At 41.9% G+C, this 16353-nt stretch overlaps 1 protein-coding gene across 7 annotated transcripts in view; it reads right to left on the bottom strand.

Moving 5' to 3' along the window:
* The window catches only part of LOC138760519 (transcriptional-regulating factor 1-like), a 306320-nt gene extending 291666 nt beyond the window's left edge, over window positions 1-14654 (bottom strand). For 5 of the 7 annotated variants that reach the window (XM_069931160.1, XM_069931166.1, XM_069931164.1 and 2 more), the window contains exon 1: window positions 14313-14654. The gene's annotated coding sequence lies outside the window, so the exon portion shown is untranslated. Of the gene's footprint in view, window positions 1-13447; window positions 13515-14312 lie in introns of those variants that run through there. The other 2 variants (XM_069931167.1, XM_069931162.1) reach the window with 2 other exon arrangements.
* Between the last annotated feature and the right edge of the window lie 1699 nt (window positions 14655-16353).

Below are 16353 nucleotides of genomic sequence, written 5' to 3'. Positions count from 1 at the left end.
GGAGGACGTGGAGGGGGAGGACGTGGAGGGGGAGGACGTGGAGGGGGAGGACGTGGAGGGGGAGGACGTTGAGGGGGAGGACGTGGACCTGTCCTCGGGCCTGCGCAAAGGAGCTTTTAGGTGGAGTGCAGTGCGCGCAGTACTGGCCCCACCCTTTACACCCATGGTTCGTGTGCCGTGGCCAAGCAAGCAGGGAGTGGGAGGCGGTGGCCCCAGTCCAGGCACAGGGTGAACTGCGGCGGCCTCGGCCCCGGTCCGGGCAGTATGGACCGACCTAGGAGGGGAGGCAGGCCCCTCCAGCCCGGGTAAGAAACCTGCATAGGAGAAGGCCACTCCGATATAAAACCTACGACCCAAGGACCTCGCTGCCACGTCCCAGCTTGCTTGGAAATAGATTAACCTTTATACAATTCACCCTTCCAACTAAAGTTATGGGTAAATTTATCCAATGATAAAAAAATCTTCCTCAATTTTTTTTAAGGTAAAAGATAAATAATTCAATTTATCTAAATTCTTCAAATTTTTATCCGTACATATTCCTAAATATTTAACACCTTATCTCTCTGACACTGGGTATAGTCACCTACTGTCAAAGGCATAATTTCACTTTTATCCCAATTTATTTTATAACTTGAAACTTTCCCATATTTTTCCAACTGGGCAAACAATCTACATTAAGATAACTCAGGTTCAGTTAAATACATTAAAACATCATCTGGAAATAAACTGATTTTGTGTTTCTCTTGACCTATCCTAAAGACTTTAATTTGTAAATCTGAGCGAATCATCTGGGCAGGTGATTCTATAGCTAAAACAAAAAGCTGGTGACAAGGGAAATCCTTGTCTACTTGATCTTCTTAAATTAAATGGTATAGATATCTGGCAATTTGTTACTACTTTAGCTTTAGGTCTATTATATAATGTTTTAACCCAATTTTAAAAATTTAATCCAAATCCAAATTTTTCTTACCTTAAACAAAAAATTCCATCCTAATCTATCAAATGCATTTTCTGCATCTGAAGCCACTGCAACACTCAGGTCACCTATTTTTTGTGCTAAATGAATTGTGCTAAGCAATCTAGCTACATTTTCCAAAGATTGTCTTTTTAAAAAAAAAAACCCTGTTTGATCCATATTAATTAATTTAGGTAACAAATTCTTCATTCTGTTTGCAAAAACTTTTGCTGCTATTTCATAATCTACATTTACTAATGAAATAGGTCTATACAATGAAGGTTTCAAAAGATCTCTGTCTTTTTTTTTTAAGGATCACAGTAATTATCACCATCAAAAATGATTCTGGAAGAGTAGAAGTTTGTGAAGCTTGATCCAAAACTTGCATAAATATAGGAATTAAATCCTTAAATTCTCTATAAAATTCAGATGGAAACCATTTCTCCTGGAGATTTATACTATGTAAAGAATTCATTGCTTCCCTTACTTCTGCCTTAGTAATCGGTGGATCAAGTTCAGTTTGTTCCATGCAGCTGGCGAAATGCTACACAATGCCACAGAACTGATTGCCGCTTACTCAGCTAGCCAAATGGCCACACAATGCCATGGGCCAAATCGCAGCGCCCATGGCATTCAGGGATTACTCATAAGATGGCGCGGGGCTCCTATCGTCTCCACTTAAAGCTCCGCACTATTCACGTGCATTACAGGGATGTGATAGCACTACTTCTGGTCCTGGTTGTCCGGGCCAGAAGTGACTTAAAAAGAGAGGGAAATTTGAATAAACGTCATTCCTGACAAACTACTGTGTCTGGTGCATTGATTTAGTGGCGCTGCTGCAGCAGACACCAACTAATATGATTTTGAACAAAGTCACAAAAATCTTTCTTTTTCAACAACAGAGAATTTAATCTCTACCTTTTGATCAACTTCTCTTTATCAGGCATTTCCATAGTTATTATCAAAGTCAAATGATCAGATAAAATTCTCACCTTATAATCCGCTTCAATAATCCTAGCTTTTATTTGAGCCGAAACCAACAATAAATTAATTCTAGAATGAGAATCAAATCAACTAGAGTAAAATGAATAATCTTTCTCTCTAGGATGAATTCTATTCCATACATGAATCAAGTCTCTCATCAAGCCCAAAGTAACTTTAGCAGCTTTTGTTCTTGTTGTTATTCAAGTAGATCTATCTTACAAAGGATCTAAACAAAAATTAAAATCTCTCCTATTTAAATGATTTTATGTGTCTCTGCTAAATTTTAAAAAGTATCTTGAATAAATTTCTCATCAATATTTGGAGCATACAAATTCAAAGTGTCCATATTTCTGTAAAAAAGTTTAACAATGTATCATAACATATCTGCAGGGTCTGTAATAATATTTTGAACCTTAATAGAAAGATATTTTTAAAATCAAAATTGCTACCCCTCTTACTTTAAATTAAATAAAGAAGGCATCACATATCCTACCCAATCTCTTTTTAATTTCAAATGTTTTCTCAGTTAAATGTATTTCTTGTGAAAAAAAGCTATATTTATTCCCATTTTTAATATATGTTAACTCTCTCTCTTTATTGTTCCATTTAACCCATTAACATTAAACCTTACAAACTTAATTACTTTACTCCAACCAAATATTAATCAATTCCTATCCCTCACTCCATCCCGCAGATGATGATCTCACAATCCAACAAAAAGAATCTATGCACGTGTAAGCATATCCTCCAGCAATCCAAGGAAGACAGAAAAAGAAAAACAATAATACAAAGATAGATAGATAGAAGTTCAGTTTCTGAATTCTAACAATACAAAGAAAAACCCTCCCAACATTGTTTGTGACCAAGCACACAAACACACACATAATCCCACAGAAACCAACACCTCCCACCTCTATCGACTCTCTTAGCGTATTCAATATGTAAACTTTAATCAATTAATTCAATTGATTAATATAAAAAGGAAGAAATATATCACCAAATTCTTCCATCTCATTTAAGAAATCAAAATAAAAGAAAGAACTAGTTAATTGCATCAGATCCGTAGTAATTGAGGGTTGAGCTTGAGGAAAGTTCCAAACATACTCAAAGTTTATAAGAACTATTTTTTGTTGTCCCGGGAAGAACTTCAAAGTAGCTATATGTCAAAGAAAAAACTTGTAACCTTTTTCATATAACGTCTTCGTAGCAGTATTCTCCAACAAATTCTCACTCAAATCAGGGTAAAACAAAATCCTATCCCCTTCCCATAACAAAGGATCTTGCTGTCCTTTGCTCTTTTCACAGCCAAATTCTCTCTATCTTGATAACTCAGAAACTTTATTAATATGGAACGTCGTTTCTGTTTCGGAGAGGGTTTAGGTCTCAGGACCCTATGAGCTCTCTCAAATTCAATCTTATTCTCAAAATTATCTTCTCCAAATATTTTAGGAATCCAATCTTGAAAAAAATGAGCTGCATCGGAGCCTTCTTTCCCTTCTGACAGACCCACCATTTTAATATTATTTCTTCTGCTAAAATTCTCTAAGGTATCCACTTTATCAGAAAGATTTTCATTTACTATAATTAAAGCACTAGTTGTAGCTTCCACATTAGTCACCCTACCTTCAGCATATTGTACATCTTACACTTCAGTAATTGTTAATTCCATTTTCTCTAATTTCATCTTCATTTTATTTACTATATCCAATATTTTATCAGTTTCTTCTTTCATCTCCTTAATTTCAGCTTTAATCTCAGATTTAACTTCCTTTAATCTTTCCTTTATTTCCCCTTTCATTAGTTTAAATTGTTCCATTAACATTATTGATAAGTCCTCTTTTTTAATACAAGATCCAAAATTAACTTCCTCTACCTTCTCTTCTTGTATCCCTTCTTCCTCATCTTCAACTGAAGAACCTGCTCTTATGCCCCATTCTTCCTCCTCCTATGCACAAGTCAGAATCCCTGACTTTTCTCCAAGGGACTGCTGCACTCCCAGGAGTGCTTTGGGTTTCGACGCACAGCGCATGCATGACTTCTGCATGCGCAGTTCACTTGCGAGTTCTCCACCAACGCCATCTCTCTGCACTAGCAGTGGAGAGGCACTGACATGAGTCCCCTCCAACAGCTCTCCCGGCTGGGAGGGAGAACAAAGTCAAGCACCCTGCTTCATCGTCAAGGTAGGCCTAAGTATTTTTTCTCTTCTTGTCTTCCCGTCGGGTTCCTAATGTCATTGTTATAACTTTCTTTTTTTGAAGGTATCATAGATGTAGAGTGAGGAAGTTTAAATAAACTACAAAAATATTTTAAGCTTAAAACAGTACTTATTTAAAACTTTTCTAGCTAATTTTCCACGGGAGTCAGGAGTGTATGTGCTGATCCTACGGGATCACGAGACAGGTTTCCCACATTCCAAAGACATGTTGGTTATTTGGTCAATTGGCCTCTGTAAAAAAATGACCCTGATGCAGGTGGGCAATTAGAGGATAGTTGGGGGAAAGGGCAGGGGCAGCATGTTAATAGGCACATGTGACAGAATAACCAGGGAGATGGGATTACTCCGAGAGCTGGCACAGAATTAGTTAGCTTGATGGTCTGTTTCAACATTGCAAGAAATTTAGAATCTCACAGCCAGAACTTCCTCCTCCCAGCAGCTGAAGAACTCCAGGTCAGGTCAAAGCGAAAGCAGCATCTGTGGTTCAGTTTGCATGGTAGGCAAACTGAAATGAGTCTAATGTTGCAGGAAAATGTGATTTGATGCATTCCATCACCAGCTGCTCAAAGGACTTCATGATTGTACAGGTCAATGCCACTAGGCAGTGGTTAGTCAGTTACCGTCATTTTCTCGTGCACCGGGATGTCCTTGAAACCTGCAGGCCCAAAAAGACTGCTGCAGTGAAATGTTGTAAATTTCCGTTACGACCTCCGTCAGCTTGGCCGCACAGACTTTCACCACCTGACCAGGTATTATAATCTGGACATGTTGATCTGTGTGGGTTCACCCTAGACAGGATCTTCCTCACCTGAGGCACGGCAATGCAGGGTGCCTGTTCGGGGAGAGGCGAGGCTTTCTTTGATGTCATCTGGTTTTTCCTCCAAACTGTGAGGAAAGGAAGCATTATTGCTGCTGACCCGCAACGTTGACATATAGTCAGACATTGTTTGAATACCCTGTCACATGCACTTCATGTTGCTGGTGTCACACAGGTGTCTGTGGATTCTCCGTGCATATCCATGCTTTGCCTTCCTCACTGCATGATGTTGACAGGCCTTGCTGATCTTAATGCTATCTTCACTCCTAACCCGATTTGCCCAGTGAGTGTAGCATTTGATCACCATGGCATCATCAATACTTATCTACCAAGTCACAGTGCCTCCCACTCCTGTATCCACTTATTATCTCTTACCTGCTAACCTGTGTTCTTGACCCTTCACCCCTCCTTTTAATTCAGACATCAGTCGAAATTTTGGGATTCCCAAGGAATCATTCAGGGCCAAAAATTCAGGGTATCGAAAGTTACTTAAGCATGCTGCATGACCTGCAGTTTCCCCAGCTCCCGGTTTCCTTAACACTACCTGATCCTCCATCTACCGTTGTATCATCTGCTAACTTGGCCACAAAGCCATTCATTCCATAGAGAAGTTGGTGCTATTTATGTCAATGTCCTTATTGCATTACTAACTCCGGCAGCAGAGGAAAGGCAGCCAACTTACTGAAGGGCCCATCACACCCAAAAGGGAGAAGGCTCAGAAAGCGCACACTAACAAGAATAAAGTCCCTGCACCCATCCTAAATAAATCCCACAGCACTATTCTCGCATGGTCCTTGCTTTGCTACAATTGATCTTTTATTCGTTGCAATTCTCCACTCTGGAAATGTCCTCTTGCCCTTCAAGTTTACATGACTGGAAGAAGGTTAGAGATGACCTGATAGACTGTTCATGGAAAAACTCTTCTCAATGCATCAGGTATAAAGAGACAAATAAACAAACTATGGGCCCATCAGCTCCACCACAGCACAGCACAGCTCTCCAACAGAGAGAACAGACAAATCAGCATGAATGAGCGATGCCAGGGTCATCAGGTTTCAAACTCCAGATTAATGTTACAAAAATGTTCAATACACTAAGGACAATGACACAAAGAGCACAAACTTTTATATTCAACTTAACTCATGTTTTTCAAGAAAAATCACCTCGCAAAACTTCGTCTTTCCAAAGCCCTCTTCTTACCCTCCTGACCCAGTTGTGGCTCAGTTAGGTACATTTTCCACCTTGTGCTGAGTTTTCACCGGGAAGATTTACATTAGATTACATAGCTCAGAGAGAGGCGAAATTCAATGCAAATCTATGAAAAAGTCATCCATGCCTTCTTTTCCTGAGCACGTATCTCTGATCCAATCATCATTTGCTGAAAAAAAAATACCTCATTCTATTATCATCACAGCAAATAAAATTTGCTCCTTTAGCAATGGATCCAGGTTCGTTTTACAAGTAGAGCACTTCCTCCAATCAAAGTAGAGGACACGACTATCCAAAATTACAAGTATAGCACTTCCTCCAATCAAAGTACAGGACACGACTACCCAAAATTCTTTGATTGCAACTATTTTAATCTTTTGTCTCAGAGGTGCAGTAAAACAGAAAGCGTATTCAATAAAAAAAGTTATTACTTACTCATACTGGTATTCAAGATGGAGCGCGAATTAAAGTTAGAATTGGGACTTTATTCCAATACAGAAAGTGTAAACAACCTAAAATTCTGGTAGAATTAAGAATTTAACCCTGATCAAAAATTATGGTTACCATGACTACAATTGAAAATGCTACAGGCTTAATTTTACAAGGCAGCTTACACTAGCTTTAAGTGCAAGCAAGAACAAAAATAACATTCAAACACGTGTTAAAACAGCTGAACTGTGGTGTGAACATGAATACACTGGCCAAAACAGAGTGCAAAAGTAAGCTACATAAAGAAAGTCTTGTTTTATACAGAAATAGTTGTAGACCCTGCAACCTTGCCCATCAATCAACAGAGCATACATAATTTGAATGTTTGTTGTGCGATCTAACAAAACCATTGATTTTCACAGTGTAGATCCCATCGGTAACTCTGTTGAAAGGGATGGAGAATAAGGATAGGGAAACAAACATTTGCACTCAATAACCATGTACCATGTGAACCCTCACCTCACCCAGTCACAAACTACATCTGGGGCCCACTCCTCGGTTTCCTTATAGCTGTCTCGCACAGTGGCACAGCTATTTCAACTGTGCCACAATGCTAGTATCTCGTGTTCAATCCAGATTCCAGGTGCTGTCAACATGGAGTTTGTACCTTCATTCTGTGACTGAGCACGTTTCCTTAGGGTGTTCCAATTTCCTCTCATGTCTCAAAGATATGCAAGCTCACGAGTCAAATATTCTCCAACGTATTGGTGGAATTTCAGAATCAGAATTCGTCATGAACAAGTCACAAAATTAGATGTTTTGTGGAAGCATCACCAGTGCAAACATTCATATTATGAACCATCTTACAACACTAATATAAAATAAAAATAATAGGGCACAAAAAGTAAGGCAGTGCCTTTGGTTCATTGAACATTCAGGAATCTGATGGCACTTGGGAAGAAGCTGTCCCGCTGAGGGCTCATCTTTTGGCTCCTGTTCCTCCTCCCGATGGTAGTAGAGTGAAGAAGGCATGGCCTGGGTTGTGGGGGGGAGGGGGTCTTTGAGCAGAGAGGCTGATTTGTTTAGACACCGCCTCATGTCGATGTCCTCGACGGAGTTAAGTCTGGTGCATGTAATGTCGCAGGCAGAGTTAACAACCCTCTGGAGTTTTTTCTTGTCCAGAGATTTGGTGCCTCCATACCAGACAGCGATGCAACCAGCCAGAAGGCTCTCCATGGTACACCTATAGAAGTTTGAGAATCTTCGGTGACGTACCGAATCTCCTTAGAAACATCGCAAAGTATAGCCGCTGGTGAGCCTTCTTCATGATTGCTCCAGGACAGACCATCAAAGATTTTGATACCCAGGAATTTGAAGTTTGTGGCCCTCTCCACTACTGAGCCCTCAATGAGGACTGGGCCATGTTCGCCTGACTCCCTCTTGAAGTCCACAATTATCTCTTTGGTTTTGTTAATGTTGAGCATGTGACACCACTCAATGAGCTGATCTATCTCTCTCCTGTACGCATCCTCATTGCCGTTTGTGATTCTGCCAACAACTGTGGCATCAACGGCAAACTTGTAGATGGCATTGGAATTGTGCCTGGCCACACAGTCATGGGTCTAGAATGGGTTGAGCCCTGGGCTAAGCACACATCCTTGGGCTGTGCCTGTGTTGATAATCAGTGAACGAGTTGATGGGAACACGGGGAATATAAAATGGGATAAATTTAGGATCTGTGTGGATGGTAGATAGTGCAGACTCAGTGGGCTGAAGGTTCAGTCTGATTTTGTCACAGTGGTGTATTTATCTTGGGTTATGGATAAACAACAGGGACAAGGAAATGGATCACCAAAATTAGGTACTCTTCCAAGAGAAATTAAGGCTTTACGAGTCAATCTTGGCTGGGCCTCTAAAAATGCTCACTTGGCTCGCTGAGCAAACACACATCCCCAGACAAGATGAAAGGCCACCCCTCAATCAACATCTCAAAGCTCTGTAAAGAAGTTGTTCTGGTGGGTGGCCAAATTTGCACAAGGCTTAGAGACCAGTAAAATAATAAAAAAGATGAACTGCAGGTCTAGATTCGCAATCTTAATGGCATTTGTACAATTCCCTATGAGAAGCATTCAAAAATCAGGGGTCAACTTATATGCCAGATGCAAAAAATTAGACTAAAAAAAACCCACTCAATTTAGATTCAGGGTGCAACACGGCCCTTGAAACACCTCCCCACCACTGGCGCCACCACTCCCTGACACCTCCTCACGGTTTCCATAAACCACCTGAGGTCACTGCTCTGACCCAGGAGGTCTAGGTTATTGCTCCTGCCGGGGAGGCAACACATAGCCATAGTCCTGCACCAAGCACACTTAGGCAGCGAGCAGCTTAGTTGATGCAGACAGCATCGCACCCAACTCCAGCTGAAGCCAATGCTGGAGACTTGGACCCAGCACCGGTTTACATCTTACCAGCCAAAAGGTTTTTTTTTTAAAAAGCTTATTGCAATCTCTTGTTTGCCTCATTTTTCTTTTTTTTGGGGGGGTGGGGGAGGGTCGATTTACACACCTAATACATGATAAAACCATGAAAATGAAGCTGAAAATGGGGACCAGACTTATCTGAAGCTCGACTTATACGCTGAAGTATACAGTAATTTAAACTGACAATTCTTTTGAGATATTTTATAAATCAGAGAACACTGCAATCGTTATTAAATTAACATATTTACTTGAGTAAACATACTGCACTCTTTTCAATGAGAACAGGTAGTGGCAGGGTCAACTAATCAATCTCTCAAAATGGAGAGCTTGATTCAAGTAAATTAGGGTGTAGCATTTTTGCCAGTCTTTTCAGCATGTCCCAAAGATCCAGTGCATACAGACAATATGGTGAAACTGTGAATCACTTATAAAATCAGTTAGGTTAAAGGGTAAAAACACAATGCTGGAGAAACTTGGCATGTCAAACAGCATTTTTTGTAGCAAAGATAAAGATATATGACCAATTTTTCAGGCCTGTGCCCTTCATTAAGATATAACCAAAATGTCGCCAGGCTCACACCTTGATGAAGGGCTGAGGCCCGAAACATTGGTCATGTATCCTTATCTTGCTACATAAAAGGCCATTTGACCGGCTGAGCTTCTCCAGCATTATATTTTTGCTTCAATCATGGTGTCTGGATACTTTCATCTTTTTCTCTAGGTTGAAGGGTATAAATTTATGACAATTTTGAGCAATAAAGCAAGAAAGAGTTGAGACTCCACACAAGGATGGATAGGTCATAATCAGAACCCATAAGTAGCTTATGGTAGGGAAATGGAGAAGTGTGGGGAGAGGAATAAGGAATTCAACTTTGTCAAGTCTTGTAGAGATTCAGGACAGGTACTTTAGACTGTTTTGGTCATCTTCCGAAATGCAAGATTCAAGACTTGTTTTGTCTAAACAGTCTAAACATGGAATGATTCATTTCTTGGAGGTAAGCAGATTATTTTACTCATTGCTTTATTTATTGGCACCGAACAATAAAATCCACCCCTATTTTCAATGCTTGAAGAATTAAAAATGGTACATGTTGTTGCAATTTCAATGAACCTGGTCAGGCAACAGGGTATAAAAAACTTATCTTGAACCATTGAAAAGTTGAATTATAAGGGGGAAGGGGTTAACTACAGATTTACAGATTATATCACAGAACAACATGATCCAATCAGAAAAGTACAAAATATTTTATGCAAGGGAATTTTATGGGCTTTTGGACACAGTACGGGCTAGGATTTAATTGTTTAATTATTATAATTATAGAATTTGATGCCCTTAACAAAATAAGTTACTGCAATAATTATAGTTCTGCTTCTAATTTTTTTATTGATGTGACATGTACATGATGTGTTTAATTTATGTTATCATTAGTTTACCTTGTGTAAAGGGGTTTTGTTAAACTCAATAAAAATATTTTAAAAATAAAGAAAACGTTGAAATAAATTCTATAGGATTTATGAATTTATAACACAACGAATATCAAAACAGCTCCAAGAAAGATAGTTTTGATTTTTGGAGTAATGTATCTGCTGCAGCTTCTGAATTAACAAAAAAAAGCTCTCACACACAAACCTAACCACAGTAGTTAACTCTGTTTTACTGGCATAGATTCTGAGCACATTTATTTTCCACAGAAGAAGTCAGTTATCCAAAGTACCTATATTTTTGTGATTCAGTAATGGTGGTCTTCTTTTAATATCAGAAATTCTCAAGGAAGACAGCATCATAGATTACCTTCTGTCCATAATCTCGAAAGAGCAGAAAGAAGAATTAGCCAAGGTTTGACTTCAAGGATCAACGAAGGAAGATCCCAATAGGAACAAAAAATGTTCTGGGCTTCCTTGACCATTGCAGCTACTACATGACGCAAAGAATAGAACATAAACTGAAGTGGTGAGGCCCTGTGACCAAAAACGAGATGCTGAACTAGGCACTGTGCAAACTCACTTGGAATATAGACAGCTGAGACTATACAAAACCAACAGCTGCTTTATGCCCATGAACTGTAAATTTTCATTAACATTTACAAACTTCAGTCCAACCACTCATTTCATGCTGAACTGCCGGTAAACTTTAACATACAAGCTATCAGAAATAGTCTCTTCAAACCAAACAGGAAAACTACTAAAAAGGACGCTAACAGGAAAAAAAAGTCTCTCCTGCTTACACCCAAGTGTTTGCTCTAAACAGACCGAGATGCCAGTAATATGCACTTCCTGCTGAGTACAAGTGCATAAACGTTCAACTTCACAACAAACCACAATTAGTATCAATTGTCACATTATCAACAAACACTAATGAATATCTAGTTATAGGGAGCTTTGTGGTGCAAGCCTACCTCACCAGAAAATTATCCCAAGCTTTATTCAAACTTGATTGCCCCAACTATTAAGAAGAAAATGGTGTTCACCCATCAAATTCAATCAATTTTGAGGCCAAATTTCAGAAATAGATAAACAACATATTGATTCAATTCCTTTCATGATTTCTTCATTCGCAGATTTTCATCCCAACTTTCTCAAACAAGAATTTCAGTCACACACTCAAAAAAGTTTGCAATCTTCTAAGACAGTACCTACATCTATCTATAGAAAATTGTAAAACAGCCAAATATTAGAGATACGTGATTGCAGCCATCATAACCAAAATGCAAAGCATTTTAGTGGAACCAGACAAGGAATGCCTCAACATTGACATTCTACAAAATCTCAGTATTGCAGGTAACAAATGAGCCTCGAGAGCTCATGATTATAAATATTTATCAAACCAGGGGTGAATGGTTATTTACACGTACGCAAATCAGGATGGGTTACATACAGTACAGTTTTTGACAACTTGGACAAGTTTGAAGCCAGTAAAACACACTGTTCAAATCGGATATTATGAAAGGATGGATCAAGATCTTTGGATCTGAGGATGGGAGGAGCAGGAAGTTGGATTTAAAGCTCATTTTCAAGCTGAACAAGACTTGAAATGCTACAAGCTAACCAACTAGCCTCAAGAAAGCAGATAGGAAGGTGTGGGAAGTCTGGGCAATGAAGTCTGTGGCAGGGACAAACTTGTTTTGTTTCATCTTAACAAGAAACAAAAGAAATTCTTGATGAATTCAGAATAATTATTCGCTGTACCGTGTATCTGGAATAAATGCCAGGCAAGAAAGGATTTTCCCATTTCCCCATCTGCACACAAATGGTTGAAGCCATTCTTAAATGCAAAATAAAACTTCAAGATTAAGTTCACAAGTATCTGCCAAGCTGAGTGTGCATTGAACCTGTTTGGATTTTGAAACTTGATGAACAATGATAAACATTGCCTGAAGTTATCCAACACTCAGGGAGGTAAATGTAAAGTGATGCCTGAATATTGACATACAACGTCCATGGGCATTTTCTTACAATAGTAAGAAAATGAACGAAATAAACTGATAAAATATTGTTCTGTGTCAATAATTCACATTCTCTTGCTGCATTCATAGTGAGAGAGGAACATTCAATGGAATGAAATAGTGACACTGCCATCAAAACCAGCAAATGGGAAGAACACACATTGTGTCGTGGCATCATCAGGGCAAGTAGATGATCTCTTTTTAATGTCACATTCACTACTATTTATCCTAATCCAATGACAGGAAAGTTAAACTGAATACAAATCTGCAAAGTGTTCCTTCCTGATCTCAAGCTTGTGTCTGTGTTGAGTTTGCACACTTTCCCTGGATCTGTGGGGGTTTCCTCCCCCATCCCCATGGGTTGACAAGTTCATTGTCCCAAGTGTGCAGGCGAAAAGGGGTCAAGGAGAATGTCGGGAGAATTAAACGGAGATTCAAGCAGAATTCACGTGAGTGAGTGGCCGAGGGTCCGTGTGGTTTGGTGGGCAGAAGGGTCGACTTCCATGCTGCGTCTCTCTGCTCCTCCATCCCCAGCTTTTCCGCCTGCACTCCTCCCAACTTGGGCAAAATACGGGAGAGTGTTCCTAGAGGGATTGCTGATGGCTGCCTGACAATAATTTAGACTTGCAAACCAAAACGTCGTAGGAGTTACCATTGACGAGACCCCAATGGAGTCTGCCCTCTCAGAAGACAATCGCCCATCCAAGGCATCTGGTTCTTTTCGACCAGAAGCGCACACGGGTCCCTCCCCGGAGGGAAAGGGGCCACGTAAAGGAAGGGATGCCTTCCGAGAAAAGGAGGCAACTTTTAAATAAATTTTAAAGATCAGACGAATCCCACATGAGTGCAATTAAATAAATGCAGAAGTCAAGTGCGCTTGGGCTTGACTCACCCAAACAATAACAATTTCACCTGAATTACCGGCCCCCGGAGGTCACGCGTTATGGGACCCGCATCCTTATTTCCCTGGGGTGCATTCGTCCCAACCCAGCAAACAACAGGACGAAATGTTTTTTTGGGGGGGACGAGCCTGACGACTTCTGCTTTCAACTTCAGCGAATACCGTCCAACCCAGTAACTCCCCGCCCCTTCCTTGCAATGTTGCAACCAGCTCGATCAAGGCAGGTGATATGGGGGGGGGGGGGGGGGCATCAACTTCCTCCAACTATCCTTCAGCATGACAGTCTTCATTGCCAACGCGGAAAGACCAGCCAACTTTCTAGCCTTTGCAAACAATGTGAAAGTGGGTGCGAGGCGGCGGCAGCGTCGGGGCGAACGTTTGCAGCCCGCTCCTTGACCAAGCCCCCGGCGCCCGGTTCCGCAGCGCTGTGATGCCTGGTGCCACTGTCAGGGGAAGAGCGGGAGAGAGGGGGGAGGGAGAGAGGGGAGGGAGAGAGGGGAGGGAGAGAGGGGAGGGAGAGAGGGGAGGGAGAGAGGGGGGGGAGAGAGGGGAGGGAGAGAGGGGAGGGAGAGAGGGGAGGGAGAGAGGGGAGGGAGGGGGGAGGGAGGGGGGAGGGAGGGGGGGAGGGAGGGGGGGAGGGGGGGGGGGGGGGGAGGGGGGGAGGGAGGGGGAGCACGCCAGCCAGGTAAATGTACTCCATCGCCCACTGCAAATGTAAAATCAATACCACATACAATGCATGCCAGGCCTCCTCTCGCTGCTGCACACCGACACCGTGCAGAGAGAGAAATCCACCCCCCCCCCCCCAAGAGACCTCCCTCACCAGCTGCACCCCCCCACCCCGCCCCCCCAAAATAGCCTTGAATCACCACCTACCTTTTGCACTCGCATGCAATCCCCTTTGGCCGCTCCAGGACGCAACAAAATGGTGACAGGAGCTGACTGTCTTATTTCCGCGCGGTGCAGATGAGTTAAATGTTCTGCAATGAAGAAAAGTTTCCGTGTCTGGGTGTCGGTCGGTCGGCGACTTCCCGCCCGGTCTCAGCCGCGACGCTTCAGCCTTTTCCAGTAGGGCGCGTTGCAGCCGAGACCCACGGAACACTGCGCCGCCATGTTCCGCACAATGTAGTGCCCCGTCACAAAGTTTGACGCCGAATGGGAGTGGCCGGCGCTTCAGCTCGGCTATTCCGATTCAAAAGTTTCTGGCCCGAAGAGCAGGAAAGCTCCTCGGGGTGGGGCGGATTGTCCCTCTGGGAGTCAGCAACAGGGAGATGATGGGGTCCCTCCGCCGGGACATTGGGGTCAGAACTTTGCTCGCAAAGCAGGAAGTAAGGTGGCCAGGCGAGCCTCGTCTCGACACGTTGCAACACTTGCCCTTCGGGGTCGTGGTCGCCAAATAACTCAGACCTTGGGGTTGGGGGGTTATAGGTTGCAGGCATCCCCAGCAAAGTCTGCCTTGACTGTCAACTCCCAATGGCCCTTGAACTGAATCACTTGGAAGATCATTTTCCAGAATAATGGACAGACAACCATCTTGTTGAGGGGCAAAACATCAGATTTCCTTCCCTGGGGGAGGTGTTTGTGCATCGTGGGGTGTTGCACCACGCAGTGGCTTCATGCTCCCCATCATTCAGAGATTCCCAGGGGTGCCATCTGCCACTCACTGGGTGCAAGACCTGTGCATTAGCGTTCTCACACTTTCCGAAATTTATCTTATCGCGAACCCCAGGGTCTGAGCCACCATTAATTTTGGATGAGAAGCCTGCCTCTTGGCAGTCATTTAAATTCATCAAGGTTCATTGGAGTCAAACACAAAAGTCTCCCCCATGATTACACAATGCAATGCTGGAGCAACTTAGCAGGTCAAACAATGTACGTAAGATACATCACCTTTAGGCAGTCCTTGTACAAGGACTGCCTAAAGAAATCTCTTGGTGCCTGCCCCATTGACCACCGCCAGTGGGCTGATATCGCCTCAAACTGTGCATCTTGGCGCCTCACAGTTCGGCGGGCGGCAACCTCCTTTGAAGAAGACCGCAGAGCCCACCTCACTGACAAAAGACAAAGGAGGAAAAACCCATCACCCAACCCCAACCCACCAATTTTCCCTTGCAACCGCTCCAACCGTGTCTGCCTGTCCCGCATCGGACTTGTCAGCCACAAACGAGCCTGCAGCTGACGTGGACATTTACCCCTCCATAAATCTTCGTTCGCGAAGGCAAGCCAAAGAAAGATAACCTTTATCGTTGCAATATAAAGTACACTGGCCTGCTGGGTTTCACCAGCATTGTGTCTTTGGTTCATAGGAGTCCCTTGGTTAATCCCAGCTCTTTGCAAGTTTTAGCCAGCAATGTTTTCCAGCGCAAGTGTTGTGAGACCAGGTAGAGCATGTGGAGGACTGATGGCCAGGGTAAGGCTGGGACTCCTGCATGCCTCAGACCACGGTGGTCTGGTCTGATCTTCTATGCCAAAATCCTGACCCAAGTTCAACTCCAGCTTTGGACATCAATATAAATATATTAGGTATGTAATATCAAAAATATTTGTACAATCGATGGTAAAATAAAATTATTAAATATTAAAACTTTTTGTTCTGTTCATTGACTGTGTTTAATCAAGGGATTATTAAATCTGATCCATGGGGCTCTCCCAACCAGCAATGAAATGTTTCTGTTAAAATCTACTTGTTTGCATTGCATTATAAAATCTTCAAACTACACCATACTGCTATTTATAGTATTTAAGAATAGATTTAGAAACTTAAGAAATATTAAATGTCATTATGAATTGAAGGCATGGATTCTTATTTGAAACAAAATTTTATTGCATTTGTAAGTCTCATTCTTTAGCTTTGAACCTCACTCTAAAGGAAAGCCAAGTCTTGGCATCTCCAATTTTGACTGTTAATCAATTAACT

Source organism: Narcine bancroftii, chromosome 4 (genome assembly GCF_036971445.1).
Source record: "Narcine bancroftii isolate sNarBan1 chromosome 4, sNarBan1.hap1, whole genome shotgun sequence".
NCBI classification, from domain to species: Eukaryota; Metazoa; Chordata; class Chondrichthyes; order Torpediniformes; family Narcinidae; genus Narcine; species Narcine bancroftii.
This window is presented reverse-complemented; position numbering and strand designations above follow the sequence as displayed.